The following is a 17,098-nucleotide window of genomic DNA, read 5'->3' on the forward strand; positions in this document are numbered from 1 at the left end:
ACCGACGCATGCTGTGTTTCAAGGACTCTTAAACATTAATGCCTACTTTAACTGGACTTTGTTTTCTTCATTCGCCAAATGGACTGATCAGCCATAACTACAGTAAGAACTTTCTGATTTATTCCTGTTTTTATTAAGCTTTGTGTCTCTGTGTTAATCTGTGTAAATGTACGTAATGCAACTTTGTTATAAAAACGTTTACAAACCGTTTTGGTTATAATCTGTTCAGAATATACACAATCGTACCTATTCTCCAGAAAACACTACCCTGTGTTTAACAGCGGTGTGCATTTATAACCCGCATGCGAGAACCCGGCCCATATATAACGATCTGACCCAGGTTTCTGCATACTGCTAAGGGTTAATAGAGCGTTCTCTAAGTCCTAGTATAATTACAGTAGCGGGCTGTGTAACCCGCTTGGTGGCAGATCTTTGAATTGTATGTGTGAGGTGAGTCCTTTGGCAACTAAACGCTCCCTCCGCGAGTCAGTTCATCAAAGTGCGAAGTCTGGTTACCCTTCGTGATGAGTAAAATGACCATGTGAGAGGATTTCTGACGCTGATAAATTGACCCCATCCGCAGACTGGCCTTGCGGTCTGTGCCACCCTCCACTCCCATGTCGGTTCATGCAGCTTGAGCCAGCACCCTGACACAAGCCCGATCAGATGTACGTCTGTAAAGCACACATGAAAGATGGATGTCTACAATAAACCACTTGTTGCAGCAAACGGATGGTGTCCATCTGTTCATACTTGTTCGGTTTGACAATGCTCTAACCCAGTGGTTCTCAAACTGGGTGCTGTGACACAATGGGCTCTATTCACAATCACACATGCAGTAAGAGATTTTTTACCGCTATATTACCGCCAGTGATAATTTCCGCATTCACTAAAAATGGTCCCCATGTTTCCTGCATGCGGAAACAGTGTGTAAAGATTTTTTGGACACATACGTAATTACATAGTAAACATGCGGAAAAAAAGTGGCATAAAAAAAACTTGTCCAAAAAAAAAAAAATGAAAGTCCAGTAAACACAGCGCTCAAGGCTTCAGACTCCATTTAGGTCAATGGGAAGTGAAATATCACCAAGTACTAGTAGGTGATACAAAAAAAAATCGGTAGTTAAGTCAGAAATAAGGCGCCCCTTTTTTTGTGAATTTTGGTTTTTTGATTTTTTTTTTGCGGGGAATTACCGACTTTTGCAGACTTTTACCGCATTTTTTACGTATGCGGGTAAACAATGCGTACAATTTTACGCATGGGTTAAATAATCATGCGTAAAAATGTGATCATGCGTAAAAATTTGTGAATGTCAAGATGGTCTTTTTACATGCTGATTACAGTGCTGAGGTAGAGGCTCAGGAGGTACCGGCCTCTGGGCGTAGAGCCCTGATGGTGCACCTGTAATTCCTCCACCAACAGGGTGTAACTAGAAATCACTGGGGCCCCCTCCCTTTCTGCAGAGGTAAACTGAGAACCAATGATATTCAATTAGCTAGTGCACACTTCAATGTGTTTTCCCTATGCAGATAAACACAGACAGCAGTGAAGCACTGGGAGCATTTTCTCTGTCAATTACATTAGCTCCTGTGATAAAACGTGCATGTTTTCACACATACAGGTGTGCAGAATATTCATACAGAAAATTTCTAGTGTGCAGAAAATTCGTACAGAAAAACGCACACAGAAAACTGTCAGGTGTGTGCACTTAGTCTCGGCTTATTACACTCACTCTGTCCATCTCTGATGGAGCAGAACTGGCTCTGCAGACTCCCCCGGCATCAGTACAGTACACAGCACTTGGGAAGGGGGCGGAGAGGCTGGGGCCTGGGCACTGTACACAAGAGCCTAATACAGGAGGCACATCTGGCTAGCTATGCTGGGGAGCAGGCTTCCTTATACAGGGGGCACATCTGGCTAGCTATGCTGGAGAGCAGGCTTCCTTATACAGGGGGCACATCTGGCTAGCTATGCTGCGGAGCAGGCTTCCTTATACAGGGGGCACATCTGGCTAGCTATGCTGCGGAGCAGGCTTCCTTATACAGGGGGAACATCTGGCTAGCTATGCTGGGGAGCAAGCTTCCTTATACATGGCGCACATCTGGCTAGCTATGCTGGGGAGTAAGCTTCCTTATACATGGCGCACATCTGGCTAGCTATGCTGGGGAGCAGGCTTCCTTATACAGGGGGCACATCTGGCTAGCTATGCTGGGGAGCAGGCTTCCTTATACAGGGGGCACATCTGGCTAGCTATGCTGGGGAGCAGGCTTCCTTATACAGGGGGAACATCTGGCTAGCTATGCTGGGGAGCAGGCTTCCTTATACAGGGGGCACATCTGGCTAGCTATGCTGGGGAGCAGGCTTCCTTATACAGGGGGCACATCTGGCTAGCTATGCTGGGGAGCAGGCTTCCTTATACAGGGGGCACATCTGGCTAGCTATGCTGGGGAGCAGGCTTCCTTATACATGGCGCACATCTGGCTAGCTATGCTGGGGAGCAAGCTTCCTTATACAGGGGGCACATCTGGCTAGCTATGCTGGGGAGCAGGCTTCCTTATACAGGGGGCACATCTGGCTAGCTATACTCACAGACTCCCAAGTTTCCTGATTTCCGCAGGGTTATCCCATTTTTGGGGGTATTTTCCAGCATCCTGCACTGCCCCCTCTATGTCCCGACTTGTGCAGTATCTTCTGATGTGCACCACTCTGCAGACTTAGTTAGGAATGTCCCCATTGTCCTCCTGCCAGGCATGCCGGATTATTATTATTTATATACCATCAATAAATGCATCACATAGGGTTACAGGGGCCAGATCTCTAATTGTGTGACAATCCACAAACCCTCGGGCAACAGTCACATAGAAATAAAGATGGAGGATAAGCTTTTACTGGTTGAACTCGATGGACGTATGTCTTTTTTTCAGCCAAAATAACTATGTAACTATGTAACTATGTACGAGGTTCTTATTCTACTTATTTCATTTCCATGAAATTGATGGGCCAAGTCGGCCATTTTGCTTGTTACAAGAGTTAGGGCTGGTGCACACCAAGAGAGCGCCTTTAACAATGCTTGTGCTTTGAAAAGCGTTTGGCTAATGTATTTGAGTTGTATGGATCACACCAGAGCGATGTGGGTTTTTTCCCAAATGCAACCTGCAGCATTTCTTCTGATTTCTGAGGAGATTCAGCCTCAATGTTAAGTATAGGAAAGTGGAAAATCACTCTGAAAAGTTCTAGATCAGAGACATTTTCCAAGCGTTTTTGTTACAGAAGCTGTTCAGTTACAGCTCTACTGTAACAAAGTGAAAAACGATTTACCAAAACGCTCCAAAAGGCATGATTAGAAAATGGCTAGGCACATGCCTAGAAAAATCACTTCAAAAAGCGCTGAACGTTTGTGATTACACTAGCGCTTTTTGGTGTGCACTGGCCCTTTGCTCTGTAGGTGTGAAGAGTATGATGGAATGTGGGAAGAAGTAATGAAACAGAAGGCATGAAGGTCCTCAATAGAGATGGAAATCAGGATTGTGTCTTGTCAGGGTTTTTTTTTAATGGACAATCATCATTCATGACCTCTGTAACATTGCATGGAGTCAATGAGGTTAGTGAATACTGCCAGATCAGAAGGGATGAGTGGGTGGGGAAGACACATCACTGGCTGGACAAGGATTTCACCAGAGCTGGAGAATATGTGATGATAATAATACTACTATGGCTGTTTCAGAGACTTTTTAACCTCCTTAGCGGTAACCCCGTGCTACACACGGGGTAGCCGCCGCGGAGGATCACATGGCCCCAGGACTTAAAAAAAAAAAAAAAAAACCGGTGCAATACGCTTTAGCTCGCGGTTCGCTAGCTAAGCGTATGCACAAAGTTGCTCCGGTCCCCCGCGATCGCCCGCAGTTACTTCCGGGATACGTACCCCCCAGCGTTCCCACGCAGGCGCCCAATCGGCTCCAGGCATCGCGATAGCAGCGATCGGGATTGCGGCTGACGTCGATGACGTCAGCACGTCGATGACGTCATGACGTCAGCTCCGATCGTCGCCATAGCAACGCCGGAAGCCGATCGGGAAACTGCGCTCTTCGTGGGATCGTGGCGAGGTACGTATAGCCGGAGGCGATCGGCGGGCATGGGGGGGGACCGGAGCAACCTAAAGCATACGCGAAATGCTAGCTAAAGCGGCAAAAAAAATTTGGGGTCAAAAAACCTCCCGGCGGACGCAGAGTCAGAAACCTCCCGGCGGACGCAGAGTCAGAGTCAGGGGTTAACTGAATTGCTGAGGATGTGTTTACTTACACAGTTTTTATACCATCACAGGTACACTTTAAATATCTTACCTCCCAAATTTTTGTGAGAGGAAGGAGGGACACTTTAAAGACACACCCCAGTCACAGCCACGCCCCTAGTCACACACACGACAAATTCATGCACAAAGCACCTATTTTGGATGATTTTCCACAAGCTTTGATCCCCGTCAGAAAGCAGACCGCTCGAGTTTTGCCGATTGCAACAGCACCGCAATTAACATGTAAATCACAGTGCTGTTTTTCCAGTAGTGCGATTCTTTTCCCCTGACCTGCAAGATTTTTGGTGTTCTTGCACCCGGTGGATTGTGGCCAAATCACAGTACTGTAAATAGAAAGAAGTGTGATCGCAGTACAATGTTGCATACAGTAGCATTTCCTAGCTGAAAAGGACCCTTAAAGGATACCAGAACCAAAAATATAGGAGAAACGGGGGCAGCTGACATGTATGGTGAGCCTTCCTGAGGTCCACCGCTCCCCCGTTCTCCTTTCCACCCCTCTTATGCTCCTAGTTGCCCTCCGGCACCCTCTTCCAGGTCACTGAAGTGGGGCATCACTGCGCCTGCACCGGCCCGGCTGTGTGCGTTCCACAGCGCATGACCACGGTGCGAGACGTCATGATTATATCATGCGCATGCGCAGAGCTCTCTTGGCCACGTTAGCGCAGGCACAGCGATGCCCGACTTCGGTGACCCGGAAGACAGTGCCGGAGGGCAATTAGTAGCATTGGAGGGGCAGAAAGGAGAACGGGGGAGGGGTGGGCCTCAGGACGGCTCATCATACATGCCAGGTCCCCCCCCCCCCCCCCCCTTTCCCCGTTTCCACTATATTTTTTCAGCTCTGGTATACTTTAAAAAATCATCAGCCAAATAATGCTGCTCCCTTATATTCGTACCCGGGGCTTCCTCTAGCCCCTTGCAGCCAACATGTCCCATGCCACAGCTCTGCTCCCATCCGCCGGCCCGGGGTCCCCGCTGGTGCAGAAATCGACCTCAAAGGTCGTAATCTACTGCACCTGCTCGAGCGCCACTGTCAGTCAAGTCCATGTTGTCCACAGTATACTGCGCAGGCGCAAAACTTCTGTGCCTGCACAGTACGCTGCAGACAACTTAGACTTGATTGACAGTGGCGCTCGCACAGGCACAGTAGAGGAGGTTGGCGTCTGTGTCACAGACCGCAAGGCCGGTCTGCGGGTGGGTCAGTCGATCAGCGTCAGAAATCCTCTCACATGGTCATTTGTTCATCACGAAGGGTAACCCGCGTTCGCAATTTGATGAACTGACTCGCGAAGGGAGCGTTCTGATACCAACCGATTCACCACACACATAAAATTCAAAGATCTGCCACCAAGCGAGTTACACAGCCCGCTACTGTAATTATACTAGGTCGTTTGAGAACGCTCTATTAACCCTTAGCAGTATGCAGGAACCTGGGTCAGACCGTTATATCTGGGCCGGGTTCTCGCATACGGGTTATAAATATATACTTCTATTAAACACAGGGTAGCGATTTCAGGAGAATAGGTACGATTGTGTATGTTCAGCAACAGGTCATAACCGCTAAGCGATTTTTAAACGTTTAATAACAAAAATGCATTACATACAGTTATATACACCTATTAACACATAAACACAGAGCTTAAAAAATAAAAAGGAATAAAATCAGAAAGTTCTTACTTAGTTAGCTGAGCAGTCCATTTGAAACATGAAGAAAAATAGTCCAGTTTAAAGGTAGGCATTCAGGTTAAAAGTCCTTTGTACACAACATGCGCCCAGTTCTCCTTGAGCACATGTCTGGACCTCCCTGGTCGATGGAAATTGAAGAACTGGGGAGGAGTTCCTCGCAAACACTTTTTACTGACCTGAGTTTTGGGGCGGTCACTACCTGGAAAGTAGGTGTGTTTAAGGCAGGGTTACCTCCTGGCAGTCAGGTTGCCACCCACAGACTCAGAGCAAGGAATGTACCAATTATTAATAATTTGTGTGACTCGGCCCAAGGTTAGCGTATCGCAAATCCGAGACTATATTCGTAAACGGCTCGCGACCCTCTATTAAACGAGGCTATACATACCTAGTCTGTTGCATTCGCTCTACGCAGGCCGGATAAAGTGGTTTCTCTATGGATTCCTGATAGCTAGAAACGTGCACTTTAGGTGAACGATATAACTGTTTCCTAGCTATCAGAAAATGTAATTTTTGTCTTGCTGTGCCAAACCTATTTTGAATTATTAATAAGTTAACGTTCCCATTGTGTGAAGCTATGAGCTTGGAGGGAAATTTGAATCTCAACCAGTTTGAGCTGGTTTGGTAGAGAGGAGCTGAGTGACCAAATGGCTTCTCGGCAGGGGAGTGAGCCACTTGTGACATTCTTTCCTGACCTGAACAGGATGTGGGTGAGGGGATTTTAGCTTTCAGTGGAAGAGAAAGGAAAGACATTTTTTTGTACATTTACCCAGCACTGACAGTAATAGCTGGACCATACGAAAATCGTTCGCGATTTTGCGCACGACTTTCCGTAATGTTCGTCACAGTCTGCAACAGCGGGTACCCCGGTCCGGCAGCTATGAGTGAAGATGCTGCATGGGACATGTTGGCTGTAAGGGGCTGGAGGAATCCCCGGGTAAGTATATAAGGGGGCAGCATTATTTGACGGATGATTCCTTTAACCACTTAATGACATGCTGACTTATAAAAACGTCCTGCTAGAGCCTCTTAATGGCTCCAGGACATTTGTATAAGTCAGATAGTGCTGCGGCCGCTGTGCACGTGCATGCTCCCGCACGTGCGTCCCTGTGCATGTGAAAATTGTGGAAAAAAAAACAACCAAAAATACACCTTTATTACCAAACGATATATTGTCACCATACTTTTTAATAGGGACATAACTAAAATCTTGTGATAACCAGGACAAATGGGCAGATAAAATGTGTGGTTTTATGTACAGTAGCAGTGTTTATATTAAAACCATAGGGGATGAAATTGGAGAAATAGTGTATTTTTTCATTTTTTACTTGTATTACCCTTTAAAATGCATAGAAAATAAAGTACGGTAATTACTGAAAACAAATATCAACCCCAAAAAGCCTAATTTGTGGTGAAAAAAACAAGATATAGATCATTTCATTGTGATTAGTAGTGATCAGAGGCGTATCTAGAGGGGTGCAGGCATGGCTCATGCCATGGGCGCCACAGCACTAAGGGCGCCATGCCTGCTCCTGTGTTGCACAACCATGCCTGCCCCCGAGCGACCACCCCCCCCCCGTCACTCAGCCCTCAAATCCGATTGATTCTGTTATCGGGGGAACATGACAGAGAGAGAATAAGAAAGGATATTTTAAAAAAATAACTTCAGCAATATGCCAAGCAAAAAAAATACATGCAACCATAACACATGTACACGGGAAAGGATGCTGTTTTTGGAGTGGAAGGGTGCTGTAACTGGAGGGGGGCGCAATTTCAGTATTTGCCATAGGCTCTATATTACCCAGATACGCCCCTGGTAGTGATTAAGCTATTGGCAAATGAAAGGAATGAGCCCTGAAAGGTGAAAATCGCTCTTGTCCATTAGGGTAAAAACCGCCTTGGGGTGAAATGGTTAAACAAACCTCGCATGTATACCATCAGTACTTTTCTTTCATGTTAGTATTAGCAAGGAGTTTTCAATCCGGATGATACCATTTATTGGCTAAGGCCCGGTTCACATTGGCGGTCGCCGTCCGGAATCGCCGTGCCGGAGCCGGACCGCATGCGGAACGGACGGAACGGACGCACGGCACAGCAATGAAAGTCTATGCGTCCATTCACATTCGTCCGTTTCGTCCGGACCGGATCCGGACTCCGGCGTAAGATCCAATATGCGCTATTTTTTGGTCCGGCTCCTCCGGCAGACGTATCCGGAGCGGAGCCGGACTGTTGCATCAGGCCAATACAAACCAATGAGAACCGGAGAGCACACAACACACTGGCCGTAAAAAACGGACGCTCCACCCCACCTCCCATGCTTCCTCCATGCTACAGCGGCCATTCTGGACGGGGACACATGGGCCCAGCGCCCACAGAGTGGAGCAGCAGCGACCTCACGCTGGAGCTCCCCGGCAGCAACACGTCCGATACGTCTGATAACGAGGAGGTGAGGCCCTACAACGACCCCAGAGCTTCTGCCGACCTCCCAGACCCCAGGTATTATTATACAGCTTGTTATCTCAAACGGATCCGTACCGCAACCGTGTTCATACCGCACGGAAAACGGATGCAAACGGAACGGATCCGGATAGGAACCGTACGGATCAGGTCCGGTCCGGATCCGGTGCGGTCCGGACATCCGTTCCGGTTTTTAAAAAAACGCAAGTGTGAACGGGGCCTAACTTAGAGACTAGTAAACCCTGAGTTTTCAGCTTATACAAAGCCTTTGTCGGACTGGTTCCTGACAAAAACTGAAAAACACAGCTTATATACACTGACATAGGCCCGGTGCACACCAAAACCCGCTAGCAGATCCACAAAATGCTAGCATTAAACGCTTTTTTAAAAAAAAAATTCTGAGGCGTTTTGCGGATTACTGCTGCGGATTTCAGTGTAGTACATTTCATATATTGTTACAGTAAAGCTGTTACTGAACAGCTTCTGTCACAAAACCGCCTGGCAAACCGCTCTGATCTGCCGTTTTTCAGAGTGGTTTGCATTTTTCCTATACTTAACATTGAGGCAGAAACGCCTCCGCAATCCAAAAAATGCCTCACCCCGGGAGGATTCGTTTCTGCAAAACGCCTCCCTCTGTGGTGTGCACACCCCCATTGAAATGCATTACCCTAGCGTATCCGCAAGCGGCTGCAGAAACGCTCAAAAAGCCGCTCGATGTGCCCCAGCCCATACAAAGGAGAAACATTCTTTAGCAAACATAAATGTAATTAGATGCCTCAACTGTTATTCAGGAGGCTTTCCCAGGCATCCTGGTTAAATTGATAAGATCAACAGTTCCCTCAACATAACATAGAGATGGGAAGTCCGGATCTTTTCAAGGATTCGGATCATTCGAATCGGATCATTGAAAAGATCCGGATCTTTGAATCACTTTACTAGGGAAGCAGACTGGGTGAAATGACTAGCAGGACAGGACTTTCCCTGCACTGTACATTCTGTTCAAGCCTGGCTGCTAGTATAGCAAGCTATGTGTCAACTTCAGTGATATATTTTACTTTTAGTTCTGTTTTAAGACATGATATGTAGACTCCTTTAGGATGATAAGATAACCTTTCCCCACCTAAAGAGAGAGGTTTACATACCTCCCAACATTTTAAAATTAGAAATCGGGCCACAGGCCACACCCCTAACCACACCCCCAAGCCACGTCTACCATAAAGTTTTTTTGAAGATTTTTTTTTAATATTGATGCCCTTATATTTTTAAATAAATATATCCCTCATATACCCTGCCCGTGGGTGAGGCTAACTGTAATGTAGTTATACCAGCTAATGTAGTTACATAAAAAAATATGAAGTAAATGCACATAATGACCGTGTTTCCCCAGTAAATGCACATAATGAGAGACAGCTTTTCACCAGTAAATGCACATAATAAGAGACAGCTTTTCACCAGTAAATGCACATAATAAGAGACAGCTTTTCACCAGTAAATGCATATAATAAGAGACAGCTTTTCACCAGTAAATGCATATAATAAGAGACAGCTTTTCACCAGTAAATGCACATAAGAGATAGCTTTTCACCAGTAAATGCACATAATAAGAGACAGCTTTTCACCAGTAAATGCACATAATAAGAGACAGCTTTTCACCAGTAAATGCACATAATGACAAACAGCCAGTTGTCCCCAGTATATGTAGCCAGGGATATATGTGCCCAGTATATGAAGCCAGGGGTATGTGTTCCCAGTATATGTAGTCAGGGGTATATGTGCCCAGTATATGTAGTCAGGGGTATTAGTGCCCAGTATATGTAGCCAGGAGTATATGTCCCAGTATATGTAGCCAGGGATATATAAGCCCAGTATATGTAGCCAGAGGTATATGTCCCCAGTATATGTAGCCAGGGGTATATGTGCCCAGTATATGTAGCCAGGGATATATAAGCCCAGTATATGTAGCCAGAGGTATATGTCCCCAGTATATGTATCCAGGGGTATATGTGCCCAGTATATGTAGCCAGGGTGTAGATGTGCCCAGTATATGTAGCCAGGGTGTAGATGTGCCCAGTATATGTAGCCAGGGGTATATGTGCCCAGTATATGTAGCCAGGGGTATATGTGCCCAGTATATGTATCCAGGGTGTATATGTGCCCAGTATATGTAGTTAGGGGTATGTGCCCAGTATATGAAGCCAGGGTGTATATGTGCCCAGTATATCTAGGCAAGTGTATATGTAGGCAGGTGTTCCCCCCCCCCCCCCAGGAGGGGAGCAGTGCAGAGAAGAGGGAGAGCGGTGGAGAAGGGGGGCCATGTCCCCCCTTCCCTCACCTTAGGGTGCTCTCCCTCCCTCGCTGTCCCCTCCAGAACTAAGTGCGGTGGCTGGCAGAGGGGCGGAACTTACCTTCCGTGTCTCCGTCTGGTCTCGTCGTCGGCGCGGGATGATTTGCCACTACTCTGGTCTGAAGCGAGACGGAAGGTAAGTCCCGCCCACTGCCAAACGCCGCCACACAGTAACGGAGGAGAGAGCGAGGGAGGGAGAGCACCCTAAGGTGAGAGAAGGGGGGGAGATGTCCCCCCTTCTCCGCCGCTGCTCACCGCTCTTCCTCCACTGCGCTGCTCTCCTCCTGCTATGGGCGGCTGTCAACACTGACAGCCACCCGGGACCCCGGGGGGCTCATACCGGGATAGCGGGAGAGCCCGCCAAAATCGGGAGAATCCCGACTAAAACGGGACGGTTGGGGACTATGGGTTTAGCAAGCAAGGGGCCTTATCCCCTCCAGAGTTAAAGGGAAGATCCGCGCAGACTATAAAAAAATAAACTGCACTTACCTGGGGCTTCTTCCAGCTCCTGGTAGTCGATTGGTGCCCTCGCCGCAGCTCCTCTCCCTCCCAGTGTCCAGCGATGAAGAAGCCGACCTCGCCAGGTCGGTTTCCGGGTCGGCTTCATGTGCGCTCCACGGCGCGGGTCACGTGGTGTAAGTAGTTCTGCGCCTGCGCAGTAGAAACCCGATGACGTCCCTACACCATGTAACTCCCCGCCGTGGAGCGCACAGAAGCCGACCTGGAAGCCAACCTGGCGAGGTCGGCTTCATCGCTGGACACCGAGAGGGAGAGGAGCTGCGGCGAGGGCACCGATCGACTACCAGGAGCTGGAAGAAGCCCCAGGTAAGTGCAGTTTGTTTTTTATAGTCTGCGCGAACCTTCCCTTTAAGTTAACAGTCAAGAGTTAACATTTTATGGCCTGCCCATCTGATTCTCCCTGAGCATGCTGGGTAATATTTAAAGCTGCCACTGTAGTTCCGCAGTGTCGGCACACGTCACGTGGTGCGCTCCCGGGCCCCCGGCATGCAGCCCCCGCTGGAGTCCGACGATGTGTATGACTTCCTGTTTAAGCTGGTTCTGGTCAGGGAAGCCGGGGTCGGGAAGACGTGCGTCGTGCAGAGGTTCAAGAGCGGCGTATTTGTGGAGAGACAGGGCAACACCATCGGGGTGGACTTCACTAAGAAGAGCCTGGAGATCCAGGGCAAGAGGGTGAAGGTGAGGGGACTACAACTCCCAGCATGCCTTCCCAGCCTTATATGTGTGTCTATGGGGGGGACGGGACTATAGCTCCCAGTATGCCAAATGATGGTGGCTGTGTTAGGACACGTGGCCTGGCCAGCAGTGATAGTGAGTGTGTGAGACCAGGAGTTATTAACTTTGTAACCAAAGAGCTACCTCTACTGCTTGTGCTGCTGTAACCTGATCCCTCCCCCTCAGTGAGCTGGGAGGAGTTGCCTCTCTCACTCCTGAGAAGAGATGGGAAGTCCGGATCTTTTCAATGATTCGGATGATTCGAATCGGATTATTGAAAAGATCTGGATCTTTGATCTGAATCTCGAATCGTTTTACTAGGGAAGCATTCGGGGGTGAAATTCATTAATTCATTCATTCAATTATTTATATAGCGCCAACAAATTACGCAGCGCTGTACACAGTTTATTGTCTTGTCACTAACTGTCCCTCAGAGGGGCTCACAATCGAGTCCCTACCACAGTCATATGTCTATATCATGTAGTGTATGTATCATAGTATAGGGCCAATTTAGGTAGAAGCAAATTAACTTATCTGTATGTTTTTGGGATGTGGGAGGAAACCGGAGTACCTGGAGAAAACCCACGCAGACACGTAGAGAACATTCAAACTCCTTGCAGATATTGACCTGGCTGGGATTCGAACCAGGGACCGAGCGTTGCAAGGCAAGAGCACTAACCACTATGCCACCGTGCTGCCCTAGCAGGACAGGACTTTCCCTGCAGTGGACAGAGAAGGGAAGGGGGGTGGACAGACAGAGAAGCGGAGAAGATGAACAGAGGGCAGGGAGTGGACAGAAAAGGGAGGAGGTGGACGAAAGAGGGGTGAGCAGAGAGCAGAAATGATTTTTTGCACACATTACCCACATGTTGCAATCATATGCTTTAAATATATTTCACCAATATGTGCATCTGTATACTTTGAATGCAAACGTCTCGCAGTGAAAGAAAGCATTCCAAAATGAGTCCTTTTCTCACCTCCAACACTCATCATAAATTTAGGGAGACGTTAAGTGCAGCTGTTTAGAGCAGTGCAGGAGGATCCTATTGCACTGCAATCACAGTGCCTGCCCTGTCATTCTAGCCCAGCACGCTGTCTGCAAAGTTACTGAGCTGTGCTTCTGAGACAAAAGTTTCCCATTTGTTCACTATGCAGCACTACGGAACAGACAGCCTATAATGAGCAGCACATTATAGCCAGTGGAGAGATTGAACCATCCGGCACTGCATGTCCAGGTTTAGCATATTAATCATTTATTGTATCCATTAGTCCGGTTACACAGACAAATCCATCAATAGTACATATGCATTGACATACCCTTCCTGTTCCTAGCTGTGGGGTAGTGTGGGAGCAGCGGTCTGTTTGACAGCTGTTTCGCTCTGAACTGAGCTTCTTCTGAGGCTCTGTGCGCACGGAGCCTCAGAAGAAGCTCAGTTCAGAGCGAAACAGCTGGCACTGCTTTGTTTTTTCTTTGGTCTTTTGACATTATAGCCAGTATGTGTGCTCTACACACAGTAGTGATGGGTTGTTCGCGAACGATCTTTGCTGCGAACGACAAGAGCCGGTTCTCAGTTTTGAAAGAGCCGATGCCTCAGATCGCCCCACACAGCTCTGATTTGCTGTGTAATAAAGGGCACTGAGGCATGCTGGTGTAGCACAGTGATTTTTAGGCATATGAAGTTTCACCAAATATCCAGTCTGCAGGTCTACACGAGGGTCATACCAACATACAGGAGCTGCAGAAATGTACACTTGTTGAATATAGTTTAATATGTTCAAAAGCTGTTAACAGAGTGTCAGGACAGGCAAAATAAACCTCTTTAAAGAGAACCCGAGGTGGGTTTGAAGAATATTATCTGCATACAGAGGCTGGATCTGCCTATACAGCCCAGCCTCTGTTGCTATTCCAAACCCCCCTAAGGTCCCCCTGCACTCTGCAATCCCTCATAAATCACAGCCACGCTGCTGACAAACAGCTTGTCAGAGCTGGCTGTGTTTATCTCTATAGTGTCAGTCTGCTGCTCTCCCCACCTCCTGCAGAACTCCGGTCCCCGCCTGCATCCCTTCCCTCCCTGCTGATTGGAGGGAAGGGACGGGGGCAGAGACCGGAGCTATGCAGGAGGCAGGGGAGCAGCTGAGACTGACACTACAGATGTAAACACAGCCTCACAGCACAGCTGTGATTTATGAGGGATTGCAGAGTGCAGGGGGACCTTAGTGGGGTTTAGGATAGCAACAGAGGCTGGGCTGTATAGGCAGATCCAGCCTCTGTATGCAGATAACATTCTTTAAACTAGAGTGACCAGACGTCCCGGATTGCCCGGGACACGTCCCGGATTCGGGGTCCGCTGTCCCAGGCTTAATGAGGTCCCGGGAAACGTCCCGCTTTCAGCAGCGGGACGTCCCGGCCTCGGGACTCTGGCCACTCTCTCCTCAATGAACTGGCAGCGGCGTCTATAGACGCCGTGCCAGTTCATTGCCCGCAGCCCCGCTCCAGCCTCCTCTTCCGGTGTCTGTTCCCGACACCGGCAGGCAAGCAGGGCTACGGCAAGATGGCTGCCGGAGCCCTGTACTGGAGACCTATTTGTGTCACTAGTACAGGGCTTCGGGCGCCATCTTGCCGTAGCCCTGTCAGCGCGGGAGAGAAGAGCAGGAGGAGGAAGACGGTCCCGGGACGGAGCAGCGCGCCAGAGGCCGGACACTTCTGCCAGGTGAGTAAATGCTTTCTTTTCCAGGTGAAATGTTTGCCCGCATTGTTTCTTTTCTGGTGAAATGTTTGCCCGCATTGTTTCTTTTCCAGGTGAAATGTTTGCCCGCATTGTTTCTTTTCTGGTGAAATGTTTGCCCGCATTGTTTCTTTTCTGGTGAAATGTTTGCCCGCATTGTTTCTTTTCCAGGTGAAATGTTTGCCCGCATTGTTTCTTTTCCAGGTGAAATGTTTGCCCGCATTGTTTCTTTTCTGGTGAAATGTTTGCCCGCATTGTTTCTTTTCCAGGTGAAATGTTTGCCCGCATTGTTTCTTTTCTGGTGAAATGTTTGCCCGCATTGTTTCTTTTCCAGGTGAAATGTTTGCCCGCATTGTTTCTTTTCTGGTGAAATGTTTGCCCGCATTGTTTCTTTTCCAGGTGAAATGTTTGCCCGCATTGTTTCTTTTCTGGCGAAATGTTTGCCTGCAGTGCGTTTCTTTTCTGGCGAAATGTTTGCCCGCAGTGCGTTTCTTTTCTGGCGAAATGTTTGCCGCATTGCATTTCTTTTCTGGTGAAATGTTTGGCCGCAGTGCGTTTCTTTTCTGGTGAAATGTTTGCCCGCAGTGCGTTTCTTTTCTGGTGAAATGTTTGGCCGCAGTGCGTTTCTTTTCTGGTGAAATGTTTGCCCGCAGTGCGTTTATTTTGTACTGACATGTTGCCCGCATTGCGTTTATTTTGTACTGACATGTTTGCCCGCATTGCATTTATTTTATACTGACATGTTGCCTATTGCGTTTATTTTCTGGTGTCCGGGGTAACTGTTACTGCATTTATTATTTAATGGTCATAGATGGCTATGTTTGCTGCTTTGTGGTTACGGTATACTATTAGCATCACACAGTTTCTGCACAACCATGATACAAAGTCTCGTTTGTCCACATCATGGCGTAAACACTGCTTTCTTATGCCTCGCTGTTACATCATTACGTTAGCTCCGCCCATACAATGTCATGGCCACGCCCATTTTTTCGGCGCGGCGCGCCGCAGCCCCCCTCCCCCAGTCTTCGCCGCTGCGTGCTCCTCACTCCTTCCCACTTTACGCCCCCCCCCATCCCAGGTTGGACCCACAAAAATATGGTCACTCTATTTAAACACACCTCTGGTTCTCTTTAAATGTGTCATTAGCTAAAACTGAGAGAAGTGTTAACAGGCTGAATCTTAGCAATGGACTCTTCCAGAAAGCCCCCTGTGTATTCCACCTGTTGGTTTGGTCTCCTCAGTGCAACGATTGACTGTGGAAGATGTAGGATCTCTGTCTGTGTTCTCTGAAGCTAAAGTTAATCTATCTGTTGTAAAAAGTTATGATCTATATCCATACTAGTTCTGTAGAATGTAAAGAGTTATATGTGTGCTTTTTAGCAGCCTGTAGGCCCTGCAGCACATGCTAGGCTGAGTAGATGATGTTAGTTAGAGAGCCATGTGCTCTTTCTGAGATGGCTGCTGTATGAGACATGCAGTGATTCCCATCACCCTGCTGCAGAATCTCTGTAAAATGTTTTCTCTTGTTCATTTTCATGTATGCTTTGTATATATATATATCCTGTAACATGTATGTGGGAATGTAATATAATGACTGCCTGTTATGATATAGGTGGGCTGGTGGCCTGACAGTATCCCAGATAGTGGCAGTGTTTCCCTGTTGTCTTACAGGTATGTTGCTGTTATGTTCATATATTATTGTTCTATGTAAAATCCACTATACGATCACTGTTTTATGATATTTTATGAGTGCAAAGATTGACTGTGGAAGAGGTGGGCTGGTGGCCTGGCAGTATCCCAGATAGTGGCAGTGTTTCCCTATTGTCTTACAGGCTCCAGCCAAGTGCACTCCACCTCAATAAAGCTTTAAAACACAGAAGGCCTGAGTGTCGTCCCTTTCAGTCCACTTGGAGTTTATGCTGGAGGAGCTGGTGGCCGAGTGAGTGTGAAAGCTGGAAGTGTCGCAGATGGTGTAAGAAAGAGAGGGTTACACATATACATCTGCTTCAGGTTCCCTTTAAAGAGATACTGAAGCGAAAACAAATATATGATATAATGAATTGTTGTGTAGTGGATATTTACTAGAACAATAGTAGCAAAGAAAATATTCTCATATTCTTATTTTCAGATATATAGTGTGTTTTATAACATTGCATCATGCTTTAATATTTGCAGTTTACACAGTACTCAGCATTCTAAATATTTTTAGAGAGCAGTCTTGTGAACTATTGACCTGTCCTCTGGTCTTTGCCAAAGAGAAAATCCTTGACTGACAGTTGAGATAATAAACTTCAGAAGACAGAGCTCTCTGCGACTTTGAAAGTCCTGGAGCTCAGTTGCTTTTTTTG

The sequence above is a fragment of the Hyperolius riggenbachi genome, chromosome 5, assembly GCF_040937935.1.
Source record: "Hyperolius riggenbachi isolate aHypRig1 chromosome 5, aHypRig1.pri, whole genome shotgun sequence".
In the NCBI taxonomy this organism is placed as follows: Eukaryota; Metazoa; Chordata; class Amphibia; order Anura; family Hyperoliidae; genus Hyperolius; species Hyperolius riggenbachi.